The sequence below is a fragment of the Cuculus canorus genome, chromosome 3 (genome assembly GCF_017976375.1).
Source record: "Cuculus canorus isolate bCucCan1 chromosome 3, bCucCan1.pri, whole genome shotgun sequence".
Lineage (NCBI taxonomy): Eukaryota > Metazoa > Chordata > Aves > Cuculiformes > Cuculidae > Cuculus > Cuculus canorus.
The window spans coordinates 545,388-560,704 of NC_071403.1; the positions used below are offsets into that span (position 1 = coordinate 545,388).

A 15,317-nucleotide genomic window follows, 5' to 3' on the forward strand; every position below is an offset into this window, starting at 1 on the left:
GCTCCCGAGGAAAGTTTGCCAAGAGCTTAGAAGAAGTTTACAGAAGATTTTGCCCATTAGGTTTGTGTACAACATTGGAAATGCCAAAATCCTTTTAGCATCATTAATCACAAAAATGCAATGTAAAAACAGTTGTACCTAATAAAGCTGTAATCTGATACAAAAATAGGCAAACCCTCAGGAATTTAACACAATAGGCCAAACATCGTCCATTCCAAATGAGTTCCAGTAATGCCACTATTGACTCGGCTTTGAATAGCCTTCTGCTCTTTTAAAACAAATATATATAGATAAAATAGGATTTTATTTTCTACAGTACAGATGCAGCTGTTATTCATCAGTTCATTCACAACGGATACTGGCTATTGCAGTCCAGGAAAGCTATTTTGTCCAGCTTGTTGCAACTTCTTCCTCGTCCTCCGAGCTTACAGCTTGCTATGTCTCGATGTCACTGGCATTCTGGCTGCCCCAGACTCACGTACAGGGTTCACTAGGCGCCGAGTCTGTCTGGCCGTGGGGGAAAACAAATAGGTTTTCCAGCTTTCTGACCATGGTATGGAGCAAGAGTTGGGGACTGACTGATGTCATGCTATGGTGCTGCCAGGAAAGGGAGCTGGGGCGGTGGTGAGGGGGAGCTGGGCTCTGTAGGACCAGATGTGTTGCCACTCTGCAGTTCCATCCCTCCATACTCATTCTCAAAAGCCTTCTCAATGCGTTAAGGTCTTTAGTGAGAAGTCGGAAAGACATTCACAAAAAGTAAATAAAACATCAGTTCAGTCATAGAATATACCCATAATAAGATCTATTCTTATTTGTTTAGTCCCCCTCATCTTAAGCTGTGTCTCAACACATCTCTGTTTACCTTGTGGTCTGAACGTTGGACCTCTTCAGAATCTAGATTTAGATGTAGTGCAGAAGCCCAGTGGACTTCCCTTCATCTTTTCCTTTCAAGATGACAGTGTTTCTGCCCTTTTCTTCCTCCCTCTCTCTTGCTTTTAAAATTACATTACCTTAGATATAGAGCAACATATTTTGATAACTCATATTTTTTTCTTAGCCAATGGCAACATAGTTTTGACAGCTCATAAGCCAAATTTGGTTTTAAGAGTTATTTTGACTTGGCTATCTTTCATTCTCAGATTCTGACTCTCCCTACTTCTCACCTTCTCCAAGTCTGCTGTTAAAGCCTTAATTAGCTCATTTTTCTCTGGTGAAGATAGTTTAAAAAACTGTCTTCCCAACATTCCATGAATTAGATATAATAAAACTTATTACATTTGCAATATTGCTGTTATTCCCAGAGTTCAGATATTGGAGACCACACGCAGCACATTAAGAATGTGGATGATAGACTGTTAACAACATGCATTGTCCAAGCTAATTCCTTCCATGCCTTTTTTTCTGTCATTTCAAGAGAGACAGAAAGACTGGATTCCTTTCCTTCTGATACTGACAAGAAGAAACTGGGAGCAGTCCTGCATTGCCAGGTTCTTCTTGCATGAAGAAAGAAGTGAAAACCTCTTGTTTGGCTGAGAAGAAGGCTGATAGAGGCAGCTACAACTCTCATCTTTTTTCTTTTGGCAGTCACAGTTGGAGATACCCGTTCTGAGGAGCTTTATGGCTCTCCTCTCCTGATAAACATGAGAAACTTGATGCATGGGAAAATGGAACTTGATGATAGCTTGACACTTTCACACCTTGAGAATCAAACTCATATCTGTCAGAGGCGCATGCTATGAATATGCTGATGAAACATGTCCCACACAGAACACATCACAACCCTAGTTAAGAGGCTTTATATTTGTCTACTACAAGTTATTCTTTCATCCAGCCCGCACTGAGATGCATCAAAGAGTTCTATAATAAGGCTCTGACCACATCATAAGGACAACATAAAGCAGATGGTTTGACACGTGAGAACATGACAACACCTAAAACCTCGTGCCACGTTGCTAGCCCTGGGACAGCACTAAATTACAGTATCGACACTTGCATCTCCCACACACTCTGCCAGCATTTCAGGCTAAATAGCAACAGGTCTTCATTTGCAGTTTTTGGTTATGATGAAATTTTTTGCGTACCTGACGTGCACAGAGCTATCCGTATTACTTATTCCGCTGGAAAGGCTCTCCGGTAGTCACCAGTAATTCATGCTCACCAGCAGTTATGTAAATGCAACTGTCAGCCACAATCAAAAAGAACTGATAGAAAGCTGCTCCGTTACAATTCCCCCATTTCTAGCATTTAACATTCTTCTGTTGAATTGGATTTTGGTCTGAAACGGTGCAGTAATCTGAGTTGATAGCAAGCTGGGAGTGAGCCAGAAAGTGAGTGCTTAACCCAGAACCAGCACCTCTGGGAGTAAAGACTTCAAGAATCAGATGTTCTGCATTTACATTGCTTCCAACTTCAGACTGGGGGAGAGAGAGAGATGATGGAAACCATCAATAAGTTCAATGTTAATTTCTTCTTTAACATTTCTTTTTCCACACTTTATCCAGCTGGGAATTTCACACAAATCCTAGGACCATGTTCTTAGCCTCACAAGCTTCAGACTAAGTTAATTAAATGTAGCTCGAATTTTAGAAATATCAGTTCATTTGGGGTCTGTCTGGCAGGGAGTAGTGGTGGTAGGAAGCTACAACTGGAACGAACCTGGAACAGACAGCAGTGATGCTTTCTGTTTTCTGCGTGTGAGACTTGAGATTTCAGGGATGCCAAATTTCACGCATTCCCACATCTTAACTAAGTGTCACACTTTCAGCCAGGCTTCAAGGATTGATTGTGTTGGTCATCAGGAGATTGTGGGGTTCTTGCCTAGTCTTATCTGAGATATGGTCTCTGTCACAATTTTAATAGCACTGATCCCTTAAGGCATTATTTTCTCTGAGATTTTACTGTCCACATTGTAGGCAACATACATCTTATACCCTTGGAGAGACATAGTTCTTTCTCCCCTGTAATTTAAACCAGAAACCATGTGATACTGAAAGGACACGCTTGCTTTTAGTGCGTGAAAACATAATAGAGAAACAATATTCTTGTTTTGCATAATATGTTTCTCTATTCGAGTCCCTTCCTCTGTGCAGTGCTGTGAATGAAGAAATATTGCCCTGTTTGTTATTTGCATTGTTGTGGTACCTAAGAGTGACAGTTCTTGACGCCATTATGCTTCACTGCACAGAAAGAATAGAAAGATCTCATTCTCCAAGAGCTTGCAATTGAAATACAGGGCAAGAGGCAGTGGGTGGATTCAGAGGGAGCCTGGAGAAATGAGAATGAAATATTGGTTGGCATAATGGGAAAAAGAAGGGAATATCACAGTTCACCCAGTGCTGAGTAGCCATCAGGTCTTTGGTTTCAAGGAGTGTAATGAAGTATTTTTTGGATGTTTATCGTGAGACCCTTTCAAATAAAACAGCAGTACAAATCAGGCATCAGAACACCTTTGTAATCCCATCATCGAGTTTAAAACTATTTGTCTAACATGATTGTAAGAACCACTTAATGCTTTCTGAAATCTGTGGTGCAGCAACTGCTTTAGAGGTGGTCCAGTTGAATGTAAGAGTGTATTTACATTGCCCACTTGTAGCTCTGCCTCCAGAGGCACTCTGTGTAGTCACCAGACAAAGGAAAGGTCCTCCAGACAGACAAAGCACCCATGTTGAATGTGTAAAACCAACCTGAAGGCGAAAGCAGGAATTACCCATCTAAGAACTCGTACTAAAGGGCACTGACAAATACTGAAATTTTCCACATATTTCCCTTTCAACTCCTTCTAGGACTATCTCACCAGAATATTTACAATCTGTTCAAAGGCGTAAAAGAAGCATAAATTAATAGCAACTTCTAAACCAAATTAGACTATTTTGTTTACCTGGACTATATTAAGGTGATTCTACATGGTTTTAGCAAAGATGATTCATATCACTTCTGTTCATAAGGATTTTTTAGGTTATATATAGGAGCCTGCTCTCTGCTTTCTTCTTTCAGACATCTATTTTGTCTGATTTAAATGTGAAGAAAGAGGAAAAAAAAACCCCACCGCCACTGAAATTCCTACAAACAAAACCTTGTTTTTGAAAAATGAGGTGTCATGTGTAGTTTAATTTAATCTTTGTGTGGTTTTCTCTGGCATGTTGCTCACGCTTGGGTTTCATATGATGCATCACAGCAGTTCAGTTTACAAACCCACTTATTGGAATACAATTTGTTATAAAAATTCAGAAGTTCTGCAAAAGAGCAAGTTTGCAATCTTCAAAAATGCAAGTGACAAAGATGTTCAGAAGAGATAAGGTTGGATATCTGGAGCATACATGCTGTGAAAAGACCTTAGATAGTAACTTAGACAGTAATTTCTTTAAATAATAGAATGGGGGTTTGGGGGTTTGTTTGTTTTTTGGTTTTTTTTTTTTTCTTTTCTGCCAGCACCTGCTCATTTCACTTCTCCATCTTCTGATGTCCATCAGTGGAAGTGTCAGGTAACATCTCATACATAAGGACAACATCACACTTCTGAAATTCATATATATGCTGTCATCTCCTTTTTCCACCCAAAAGCTTGGTAACCATGTCACACTAAAGACATGGAGGCTTGTTTTCGTCATGGCTTTCAAGCAATCCCCACTGAAATATATGGCCTTTTGTATATAAAAAAGGCAGTTTACACAGTTGTGTAGCGAAGACCATATTTTCTTACATTTAGGAACAAAGGCATGTCAGGCTTTATTGAGCACATCACTAACTATATAACTAGCATTAAACACTCTATTTGCAACTGTTGCTGTGTATTTTGTGTGTGATTATCACCCCTAGATCTGCATCCTATAAAAAGATATTTCTGTTTGCTTAATTATAAAGCTCTTTATGAACAGGCTCATCTGTAAATAGCTTGGTGCAGCTGAAATAGAAATATAATTATAATGAAGGCAGATGTTTCCAAGATACTTCTCGTGAAACTTGTTCTGAATATACAAAGGAGGAAGGCTTTTCTAACCAGTGGAGTGTAGGCCAAACGTGGGCTAATCATCCAAATGTGGTGGGGGTTCACATGGGGGGCAAAATCTAGATAATAATAAAAACATCAGTAGCAACAATAATAAAAGTATCAATAAAAACAACAACAAGAATCTCTCTAAACCCCATATACAACTGCCCTATCCTTTGGCAAACATATTTCTTCCTGAATCATGAAGGGGCAAAGAAATAACCTATGTGGTTATCTCTACGGACTATCTGCCAGAAAATGCTGAACTTTTCTTCTGCAATACTTTGTTGGAGACTGATGAAACTTTCATAAAGCCACAAAATTTAGTTCCTTGTATACATATGCAGCCCTTCTGTCTGCCTCACTGCCTCTCCATGTGTTCTTACACCATTAAAAACCTGTCAATGAAAGAATGAGACATTATTATTATTATTAATATTATTATTAATAATATTTTCACACCTAAGGTCTTATGAAACTACTGAATCCAATTTCTAATGGAAGTCTACTCATTAGACGATCTCACCTCCCAGTCAAACCACAGGCTCTCTTCCCCTTTAATGACCAGCAGTACATACGTGTGTTCCAGCATCTGGCTGATAGCTGCTAATCCACACCCGCATCCTTACTTCAGAGGAACTGCCATCCTGATTAGTTTTCCTTTGTCCCATCCCTAGTGACTCACCAGCAGAGCCATTTACTGGTCCGGTCATCTTATGATATGACATGTGAAACTATGTGCCTTAAAATGGGCAGAAGAGAGTATGAGGCAAAATAAACTGCTAAGGATGATTTGAACTGAGGCAGTAACACTCCTGATATCCTTGTTGTGAATGTATTTCAGGCATGAATTTAGGTCTTTCATTAGAGTTTGCTGAAATGGAATATGGATATTTGCACCATGAGACATCAGAGATTTGATGTTAAAGGACTGTGAATCAGGTTTTGAATATGACTTTTGGTAGCCTGTAATAATTTAATTCCCTCCTTTTTGTGGCAAACCATCTGTCTTAAGTAAGCTTCACGTGGTTGTACACACGTGGAAACTACATCTCCTTTGTAAGTTATCCTTGAGCCTAAGGGTGCTGTATTAAGGGCGCTGATCCAATGCAGAGTGGTTCCTCTTGAGATGTAAACAACTGTAGTTCCTTCTCTCTCTTGCGCGGAACAACTGCATCTGCCATGCCGTGACCTGGCTCCTGAGGTTATCACTGAGTAGTCCACTGTCACTGCTCAGGGCTTTGAAGAAGCTTTCATTACTGGTGTATATCCAACATATTTTCATTTAAGAACACATCACAATTCTCATTTTAAAAGTTATATCCCAGATAGTTCCTCTGCAAAACATGTCCTGGACTGAGATATTTCTAGTCTGGGTGGATAATTTTGCTCTGTATTTATGATACGCTTTGACAGTGAAACAACAAAAGAAACTATCCGGTCTTTCTGTGCATGTGCTACGTTTCTATTAAGAATAACAGAGCTTACATATGCACTGAGGATGAAAATTAAGCTCTCAGACTGTACATACTTGTGCCTGAGGCCAAGCCTTGGGGCCTAACAAATCAGCCTGGCTTTCTGGTCTCTTCTGACCTCAAGAGACTCGGTGTAAGTTCTCTACACATAGAGGATGGGAAAAAACAGAAATGAAAGGCATTGCACTTCACCAGAAAAGAAGTATTCAGCCATTACTCAAATATAGGAACCGAGATTAAAATTGATGGAGTGCTTAATGCCATAGAAACACATTCTATTAATGAGGTGAACAATCCTTTTTAGTTTTATGCACAACAAATGCACTAAGAAAGGTGATGACAAATATTGTGCATTAGGAATTATACATCTTGTGAAAGGAATATAAATTACCCAATGCTTTCTCTTTTATGAATGAGAAACTGAGACATGGAGATATGATTTGCTTTGGATCTCTCTTATACACACACAGATACATGAATGGGGAATGGAAGGTTTCTCTTACTCCAGTTCATTTTCCTACATGTGCTAAAAATTTTCGATCTGCGCTTCTCCTCAGATCCCCATATCTGTAAAATGTCATCAAGAGAACTGCTGCTAATAGAGGCTGACAAGCCTGTCAGTCATTTAACCTGTCTGTGAGGAGTACCTCTACCATCTCTCCCCTCTCACCTTTTTGCCCATTCTTCACTGTCCATATAAGACTTCTCAGAAGAAGTTATTATCTTATATAACTAAGATGTTAAATGAAGCTGTTTAATGGCTAGCCCTTTTACTTATTAAGGAATAAAGAAGAAAATATTACATTTTAATTTGGACATGCATGATAAGTATGTGAAAGTCTCTTTCACTGAAAGATATATATTAACTGTGTTTCACATTCCCCTATATTTGCCTCTCTAAATCAACGCTGAGGCATTGCTGCCTTCCTTAGCTCTTTCAGTCTGTTATATCATGAATACAATTTGTTTTAGCCTGGCATCTTAGTGAAAAAAGGCCCCAAACACAAAAAAAACCCAACCCTTCCTCAAGTTATTTTGTAGTTGGCTGCAAATTCAGCTGTATAGAGCAACGACCTAATCTGTTAGTTTGGAAGAAAACCTAACTGTGTCTGACTGCTTAAAATGTTTTGCTGATGTTTTTGTTTTCCAGTTTCCTGTTTTGTTTTCTTACCTGTGTTGTGCCAATGACTGAACAGAAATGAAGGAACTTCAGAAATGTCTTTCATGACATAACAGTTTTGCACATTTGTGACATTAGGGGAGATTTTTGCAATAGAAGGGGATCTTTCTGAAGTAAGCTTATTCTGATTTGTTTTAGGATGCATAGAAGGGCATGAAGGCAGAATGAATAACGTGGTTTATGGATTACATTGTCTTCTTTAAAAGAAAACAAAAATGTTCCTTTACCATGTATAGAGAGTGATGTGCAGTATCATTAGCAAATCTGTGCTTTCCAATCCAAATCAAACAAAAATCCCTTTAAAACAGTGAAAGATAAATTGCCGTATTTCCTTCATATCATAGAAAATCAATTCTTCAGATCTAAAAGTTCCTCATGTCTTGAGTTGTCTAAAGCTCTCGTTAAAATTCCTGATGATGATTTCAGGCATCGTGCTCTCAGTTAACTCCATGTATCCAAATCTCTAATCTACATGAAGTCTAGATGGTGGCATAGAGATGCTGGTAAGGTTGGGACTGGTTCATTATTCCTTTATCTAAACAGGTATTTCTGATACCTGTAGCTGCTGCTGTGGGCCATACATTGCAGTCAATCTTTACACACCCATCTGGAGAGCAGCCACAGCCAGCACTAGTGCTCACTTATCCAAAGGGTATGGTGAAGGGCTGTAAGATGGTTGTGGAATGGGAGGAAGCATGAGGACAGCTAGTAAAACTATCAAAATGCCTTTAACGGTGTATGTGGGACAGCAGGGAAATTGTGGGTAGAGGTGGAGTAGTCCCAGCACTGAAAATCTGACAATCTTATTATGTTGATTGCTCTTTTTCTTTGGGTACAGTTGAATGATTGAGACTAATATCAAAGAGCAGATGCTTTCTCCATATAGTCAATATAGATTATTTAAGCTAGAGTAGTGGTGAAGTCATAGATTTTGTCTTGTTTTGTTTGTTTTTTTCCCCTCTCCCTCTAAATAAATAACCAAATATTTTAAAAGAAGACTATAACAATTGGAGTATAACAAGTACTTTAGCAGTTCTGGAGAAAATGATCCATTTGACATAGTATCAAACTGATTTGTGAAAAAATTTAATGTATATTCAACAGATACCAAAATCATGTAAATAATGAGATTGTTCTCCTAATGTATTTAGTAATTTTGTTTGAAAACACAGTGATTCTTTCTTGAGTTGTAATAATCTGTATACAAAAAAAAAATCTGAACCTTAGCATCAAACTGTGGACCTCCGAGTTCTCTTTATGCAAGTGCTTCTTTGCATTGCTTTTACAATGGGGACACAAGTTAAGAAGGATTTGGAATATACTGTTAGAATGGGATAAAGAAGCCCAAGGATAATTAAATTAGGCCTGTGTTATGGGGTCAACTCATAAGTAAAAGGAACCTTGGTTTTCTGTACAGTGTCCTTTCACTTGCCGTATCTAAAAGAAAATCCTGAATACATTGATTGCATTATATTCCACATAGTATATTTTGTTAATTTATGTTTTTATTCATCTTATAATACTAACATTACATATTGTTTATATAATATACAATTATTGAAATAGAATATTGATATAGTGTTACACAATAGAGTAACTTTTCATTGCATATTTATGTAGTATTCTAGATGCTGATAAATCTACATGAAATTAGATTTTTACTTGTTAATCTACTGCAGAAGGAAGGCTTGTCTGAAATCTGGCTGAAAAGTCGTATCCTGTAAAGAAGACTTTCACCAAGGTATCTGTGAGCTACAATTGTAAATTTTTGCACTTGTAGGACACTTCAAGGAGAGAGGATCTGGACCACAGCCTTCGGTGGTAATGGGCAGAGCAGCTGGGAAGGGGACAAATCAAAGAGGTTTTGCAGTGTGGGATCAGGAGGATTGCAACAGCTGGAGGGGGTCAGGCAGGTTATGACATTTGGGGGAACTGTTGGGTCGAGAGCTCTTCGGCGAGGAAGGATGAGAGTTGTGGCAGCTGGAACTGAGTTGGCATTGAGACTTACGATCAGGAGGAATTGGGAACAGTATAGCATCTGGAAGCTGATCAGGCAAGGGGCTCATATCATCTGGGGGATCAGGAAGTACACAACAGCTGCGAAGGGTCAAGCAAATACCCAACACACATGGAATTGAACAGCAGGGCCTGGTGCCACATACGGCTTCTCACATTGCTTTTTTATGTATTGCTGCTCTCTACCTTTCTGCAAATTTCCCTCCACTCGTGTTCTGAATGTGTCTTTGTGCAAAAACACTCAGGCAGAAATAAATGGTATGAATTTCTACTAAGAAAAAAAAAGTGGATAGCCCTTCCTGACCACAACGTGGCTTGCCAAAGTCAATGTAATTCTAATTATTGGTTAACAAAAGATTTCCTTCTTCCAACCTGTTGCAGCCACTGCCCTACTGGCTGTAGGTTTTTGTTCAGTTTTCTCCAGGAGCTTAGTTAGCCAGAGGAGATTAACTTTCTCCTCCAGCGAGTGATCAGCCTGTGGAGACTTGCCTTTTGGTGGTATTGCTCATCAGTAGAATGGACTTCATGGCAGACACTGCTGATGCAGGAAGAAAAGGTTCATGTGTCCTGCTTAGCTTACACCAGCTCTGGCTGGACTGGTGTTTTGTCTGTTACTTAATAATTGGCTTTCTGAGTGGTTTCCCTGCCTCAGATGTTTCTTTGTTTCCTATTGTGTTAATAGATATCAGATATAATTGCACATTCAACAAATTTTTCTGAGAGCTTCTGCTTCCTATCTGAGATTTATTGTTTCTCACATTCATGGCCTTCACCCCTACTGTAGCTGTCCTGTCTTTTCATCCATTAGCTTTAAAAGTGAGATCTTTGTGACCAAATAACCATATTTCCTTATTCTCCATAGCTTTTCTTTCCTCTTTCTGTCATTTCTCTGTGACCTTGTCTAGATGGTAAGCGTCTTTGCTCACCCCTGCTTCTTTCTGCACCCCAGTGTTTTGTTTCATGCTATGATTGAATTGTAAGCTCGCTTTGCAGGGACCAGTTTTTAATCCTGATTTAGGGAAGTGTCTAGCACGAAGCAGTCCTTCACAACGGGTCTGATAGGTACTAACAAGAATAATAAATGATAGTAATGGGTTCCTTGAAAGTACTGATTCTTCACAAAGGTTTGACAAATTGGGAAGTGATGTCACATCTATCAGGCAGTTGTGAAAAATACGCTTAGTGTGGAGACCAAATTGTTGTTTTACCTCTAGAAAAATCTGTAATACTCTTGTGTTTTCCGTAACTGCTCATATTGTTTTTTTTCTTCTATAGGCTCTTACTGCTTTCCAGACATGCTGTGCCTTGTCTTTGCCAATTGTTGCCATCTGTCCTGATGACATTGTGATGGAGGTTGAGTGTGTTGCTGAGCTTCTTAATAATGTCACAGTGTCATTCTGTGTTACCTCTGTCACTCTGCTGCTGTTATGCTAACATGTCTTCCTTCATCATTTCTTTTTCACGAGTGTTATACTCAAGGCAGTCTAAAATAAATGCCCTCTAGATTTAAGTTCTTCTCTTCTTTCCACTCTATCTAATATCTCATCTGTTCTCTACAGCTGCTTTCTGTGTTCTCTATTTATTCCAATCATATTCTATATGGTAGAAAGTGCTGCTTGTAGGACAGATTTTTTTAATTTCCTCTTGGCATTCAGTAACACCCTATTAAGTGGCTGTGTTTACACTGCAGTTGTCAATGATCTTTTCCGGGTCCTCTGCTCATTAAGCAATAAATTCAACTTTTCTGGCTAGCAGTGTTTTGAACATTTCATGTAGCAATATGGAGCCGGTCCCACAGGGAATGGTTTCCTCTTACCAGACTGCTCCCTCCACGTGCTATGCTCCCTGTTGGGTTTATCTAACTATGTCATCTCTACGAAGGATACTTGAAGCAAGCTGTTGCCTCTTTCTTAGTCGCTTGCAGGTTGCCAGGGAGCCTGGGGGACCCACCATCTGACATTCATAGCACTCGGCTTCTATTCGAATATGTCTGAGAATCCCACTGAAGCGTGGGATGACAAGTTCCTTCTTTCTTTTTGCAGGATTTCTTCTCATCCACAATTAAGGTAATAAACTGTTTCTGCCAACCTGTTATTTTGTTAGCTTTCAGATTGCTATCAGTCACTGCAGAATTACACAAATGGTCTAGAAACAGTTTTTCAAGGACATCTCGTAAGTGACTTTGTTTTATATTTACCTTGGAGAACGTTAATCTGAAAAGCCCTGGTGACCTGAGTCACAGAGAAGGTACAGCAAAAGGAGCAATTATGTGGTCTTTCCTTCCCTGCCTCTGTATTCTATTTCAACTTTGACCTAGGTAGATAACACCCAGGAGCGGGAAAATAATTCGTTGCACAATCTGGTGCTTAAGCTGCCTACTAAGGCTGAGAACAAGGGTGCCAATTAGTGCCAGCTGTAACAGTGCTTAGAGATGTGGACCATCCACCAGGAGTTGGACCAGAACCACAGTTTGATTCGAAAAAGGGCACTGAGCAGCCATCAGAATGATAATAAGTTTCCGTACTCTTGAATTAGGGCAGATTCATGCTTAATTTGGCGGAACAGACCCTACTAAGGGTACTGAAGGTTAATTCTCTGGGCAGAGAATGATATCAGAGAGGTTACATGGAAATAAATACAGGAATATAGAAACTTAATGCACCTATTATCTTTATAAAAAAAAAAAAAGAAAATCTTGACAAACATAGAGCCTAACAGAAAAAAGGCAGTGTCTTTACAGTCATGCTGGTGTATGGCAGTAGGGCAGAAGACAGTAGGCTTTGTTAATTCTTGATATTATGGAGGGAGAGCTGAGATAAGTTGTAATGTATGTTTGTAAATAGCATAAAGTGCCATCGTATAAAGCATTATGTTTTAGTACTAGTAGGATACAAGCCCCAAATCTCAGACACAGAGCTGAAGGATGTACATTGTTAATATATTTATACTATCAAGTTCCCTCCTTTATACCCTTCTCTGTGTTTGACTCTATTTTACTCTCTTGTAAGAAGCTGATGTCTTTTGCTCTCTGTCTCATTCTACCTATCTACATCCCAGATTGTTCTTCGTTCCTTCGTAGTCTTCTGCTCTGCATCATCGCTGACATTAACTTCCATACTTGTGACCCATCTAATGCCTCAGCTGTGTGTCGCGCGATTCAGCTCTTCATTAAACCCGCAGCTTTGGAACAACTCTCCAGCTGGCCAAAGGGCCATTCACATGACTCAGTCGTTAAGGGTTGTTTCCTTTTTTGCCTCTCATCGCGTACAAAAGGCTGTTTCAGAATTCACTGGCTTTGACCATCTCCTGGTCTTCCCTCAGCATGACTCTTCCACCTTTCCACTCGCGTAATGTAAGTCTGCCTTTCGTGGTCTCCAGTGCCATCAGTATTGTTGCCCTCTCGCCTGCTTTCGACAAAAGCTGAGTGCAGATCTGTTGGTGTGCTATAGGTAAAGGAAGTTAGAAAGCATGAATTATGAACTGCTCAAGAACTAGCAGCTGTTGAGTTTGTGTGCACAGCGAGGTTTGTCTGCTGCTGATCAATAAAAATCAGAGTCAGTAGCCATGCTACCAGAGAGACCATCTGCGGCTAGAGAGCTAGAAGCTTGCTGACCGGAATAGACACTGCTGGCTTGAAGGAGGACAGGGACTGGTTATGTTCATAAAACCCACAAAAGAGGGACATATTTAACTATCAGTGAGTGCTGGCAATCTGTGGGTAAAAGTATCCTATTCTTTGGGAAGAAAGGTCTGGAAATCTGACAGTGGAATGCTGGAATGGCCTTTGCTAGATTGTTAGTGTGATAAAGTGGTATGATAAATAAAATGGGGATTATTACTAAAGCAATTTGGTAGCAACAAACGTGATGGGAGTAGCGGGAGAGGTGGGCTGAGGCCAGCTGTAAGTGGTTCAACAACGCTAAATGTTGGGTCCTGCAACTATTATGTTATGTCTGTGTCACCTCCTGAGCATCATCCCTGAAGCTATTTAAAAGATGGCTGGGTATGGTGCTTAGGGACATGGTTTAGTGGTGGACTTGGCAGTGCTAGGTGTCTGGTTGGACTTGATGCTCTTAAAGGTCTTTTCCAACTTAAACAATTGTGTGATTCTGTATTCTCTTGAAGAAACAAAGGTAGTGCTTGCTCCTCTCCTATTCTTCTTGGAACTTTGTGTTAATATCTCCTATTCGAAACAATTGACCCTTGTCCTTTTTTTCCTTTCCCAGTTACTACTCCACTTTGCATTTCACTCCTGTGTATACCATGTCCTGTCACTCCATTTTTCTTCTCCAAACCTAGAACGGACCAATTTCATTCAATTGAAATCACTCTTGTCAAATTTCAAATGCCCTCTCATTAGCCAAATCTTACTCTGTACCCTGTTCTCTCAGTCTTGTCAGGTGTCTTTGACACAATCAACCACGCTCTTCTTAAATTCCTGCCATCCCCAGGCTTGTAAGTTGTCAACATCTGTTGTTTTTTCCTCTGACATTTCTGATAGTTCTTTGAGTCTTTCCTTTGATAGTTTCTTCTTATTGATTATCCCTTAATAAAACTCACTCTTCTCATTCTCCTTTCCTTCTATATTGCATCTCTGACTAACACATGCAAACCCAACTACTGTTTCTCTGCAGATGACTCAGACAGATCTCCTTCAGATTTCTCTGCTTTCTCTACCAACAGAAAAATCTCAACTACTATGCTACGTCTTTGTGGATTCTTACAAGTCTTTTTAAAGATCAGCCTGAGTAAAAATCAAGTTCTAACTCTAAATATCATAAAATCATAGAATAGTTTGGGTTGGAAGGGACCTTAAAGCCCATCCAGTTCCACCCCCTGCCATGGGCAGGGACACCTCCCACTGGCTCAGGCTGCCCAAGGCCCATCCAACCTGGCCTTGAACCCCTCCAGGGATGGGGCAGCCACAGCTTCCCTGGGCAACCTGGGCCAGGGCCTCACCACCCTCAGCGTGAAGAATTTCCTCCTAATGTCCAAACTAATTCTTCCCCTCTCCTGTTTATAGCCATTGCCCCCAGTCCTATCACTACAAGCCTTTGTAAAAAGCCCCTCCCCATCCTAATTTTTTTTATCTTCATCGCTGTGACATCATCCTCGTAGTCACCAATATAATTCAGTGTTGCTTTTCACTTGGACCTCTCATCATGTTCTGTCAGCTCGGGTATGGCTAGGTCTTGTGGATGCTTTCCTGGAACATCTTTAAGGTATGTAAGGTGTGTTCTTTCTCATTGTTTCACACTATGAAAACTTTTGTCGTGATACTTTTCATTACATCTTCATTCCCAATTAATTCCAACGTCTTTAATCTCAATACTAGCATCGCTTCAGAGATGCAGTTTTGCCCTTTTACATATGTTCTCTCTCTTCTGCTGTAAAGACTTTTTTTATGTAGGTTCTTGTTTCAACTACGGTAAGGAAATTACATCTCAGTTCAGTGGTGTCCCTTTTCCTTTTGAATCAATCACTGTCTTGACCTTCAAAGTCCTTCACAGTTTGTCCCCACTCCATTCTTATTTGCTGGTGAGATGTTGATTTCTGACCTTAGTTAGCACTTGATGTCGGCTGCTGTAATGTCCTTATTTGAATTTGTTTGTGTTTTCTTTAGGAGGAAAAAACCTTAAACATCCACAGAACTACCTCC

At 39.8% G+C, this 15,317-nt stretch overlaps 1 long non-coding RNA gene across 21 annotated transcripts in view; it reads left to right on the plus strand.

Moving 5' to 3' along the window:
• Positions 1–15,317, plus strand: part of LOC128851851 (uncharacterized) — a 352,018-nt gene that overhangs the window by 276,003 nt on the left and 60,698 nt on the right. The window contains exon 23 of one of the 21 annotated variants that reach the window (XR_008449376.1): positions 1,415–4,049. The exons of the other annotated variants lie outside the window; for them this stretch is intronic. This is a non-coding gene — a long non-coding RNA (uncharacterized LOC128851851). Of the gene's footprint in view, positions 1–1,414; positions 4,050–15,317 lie in introns of those variants that run through there. 21 annotated transcript variants of the gene reach the window in all.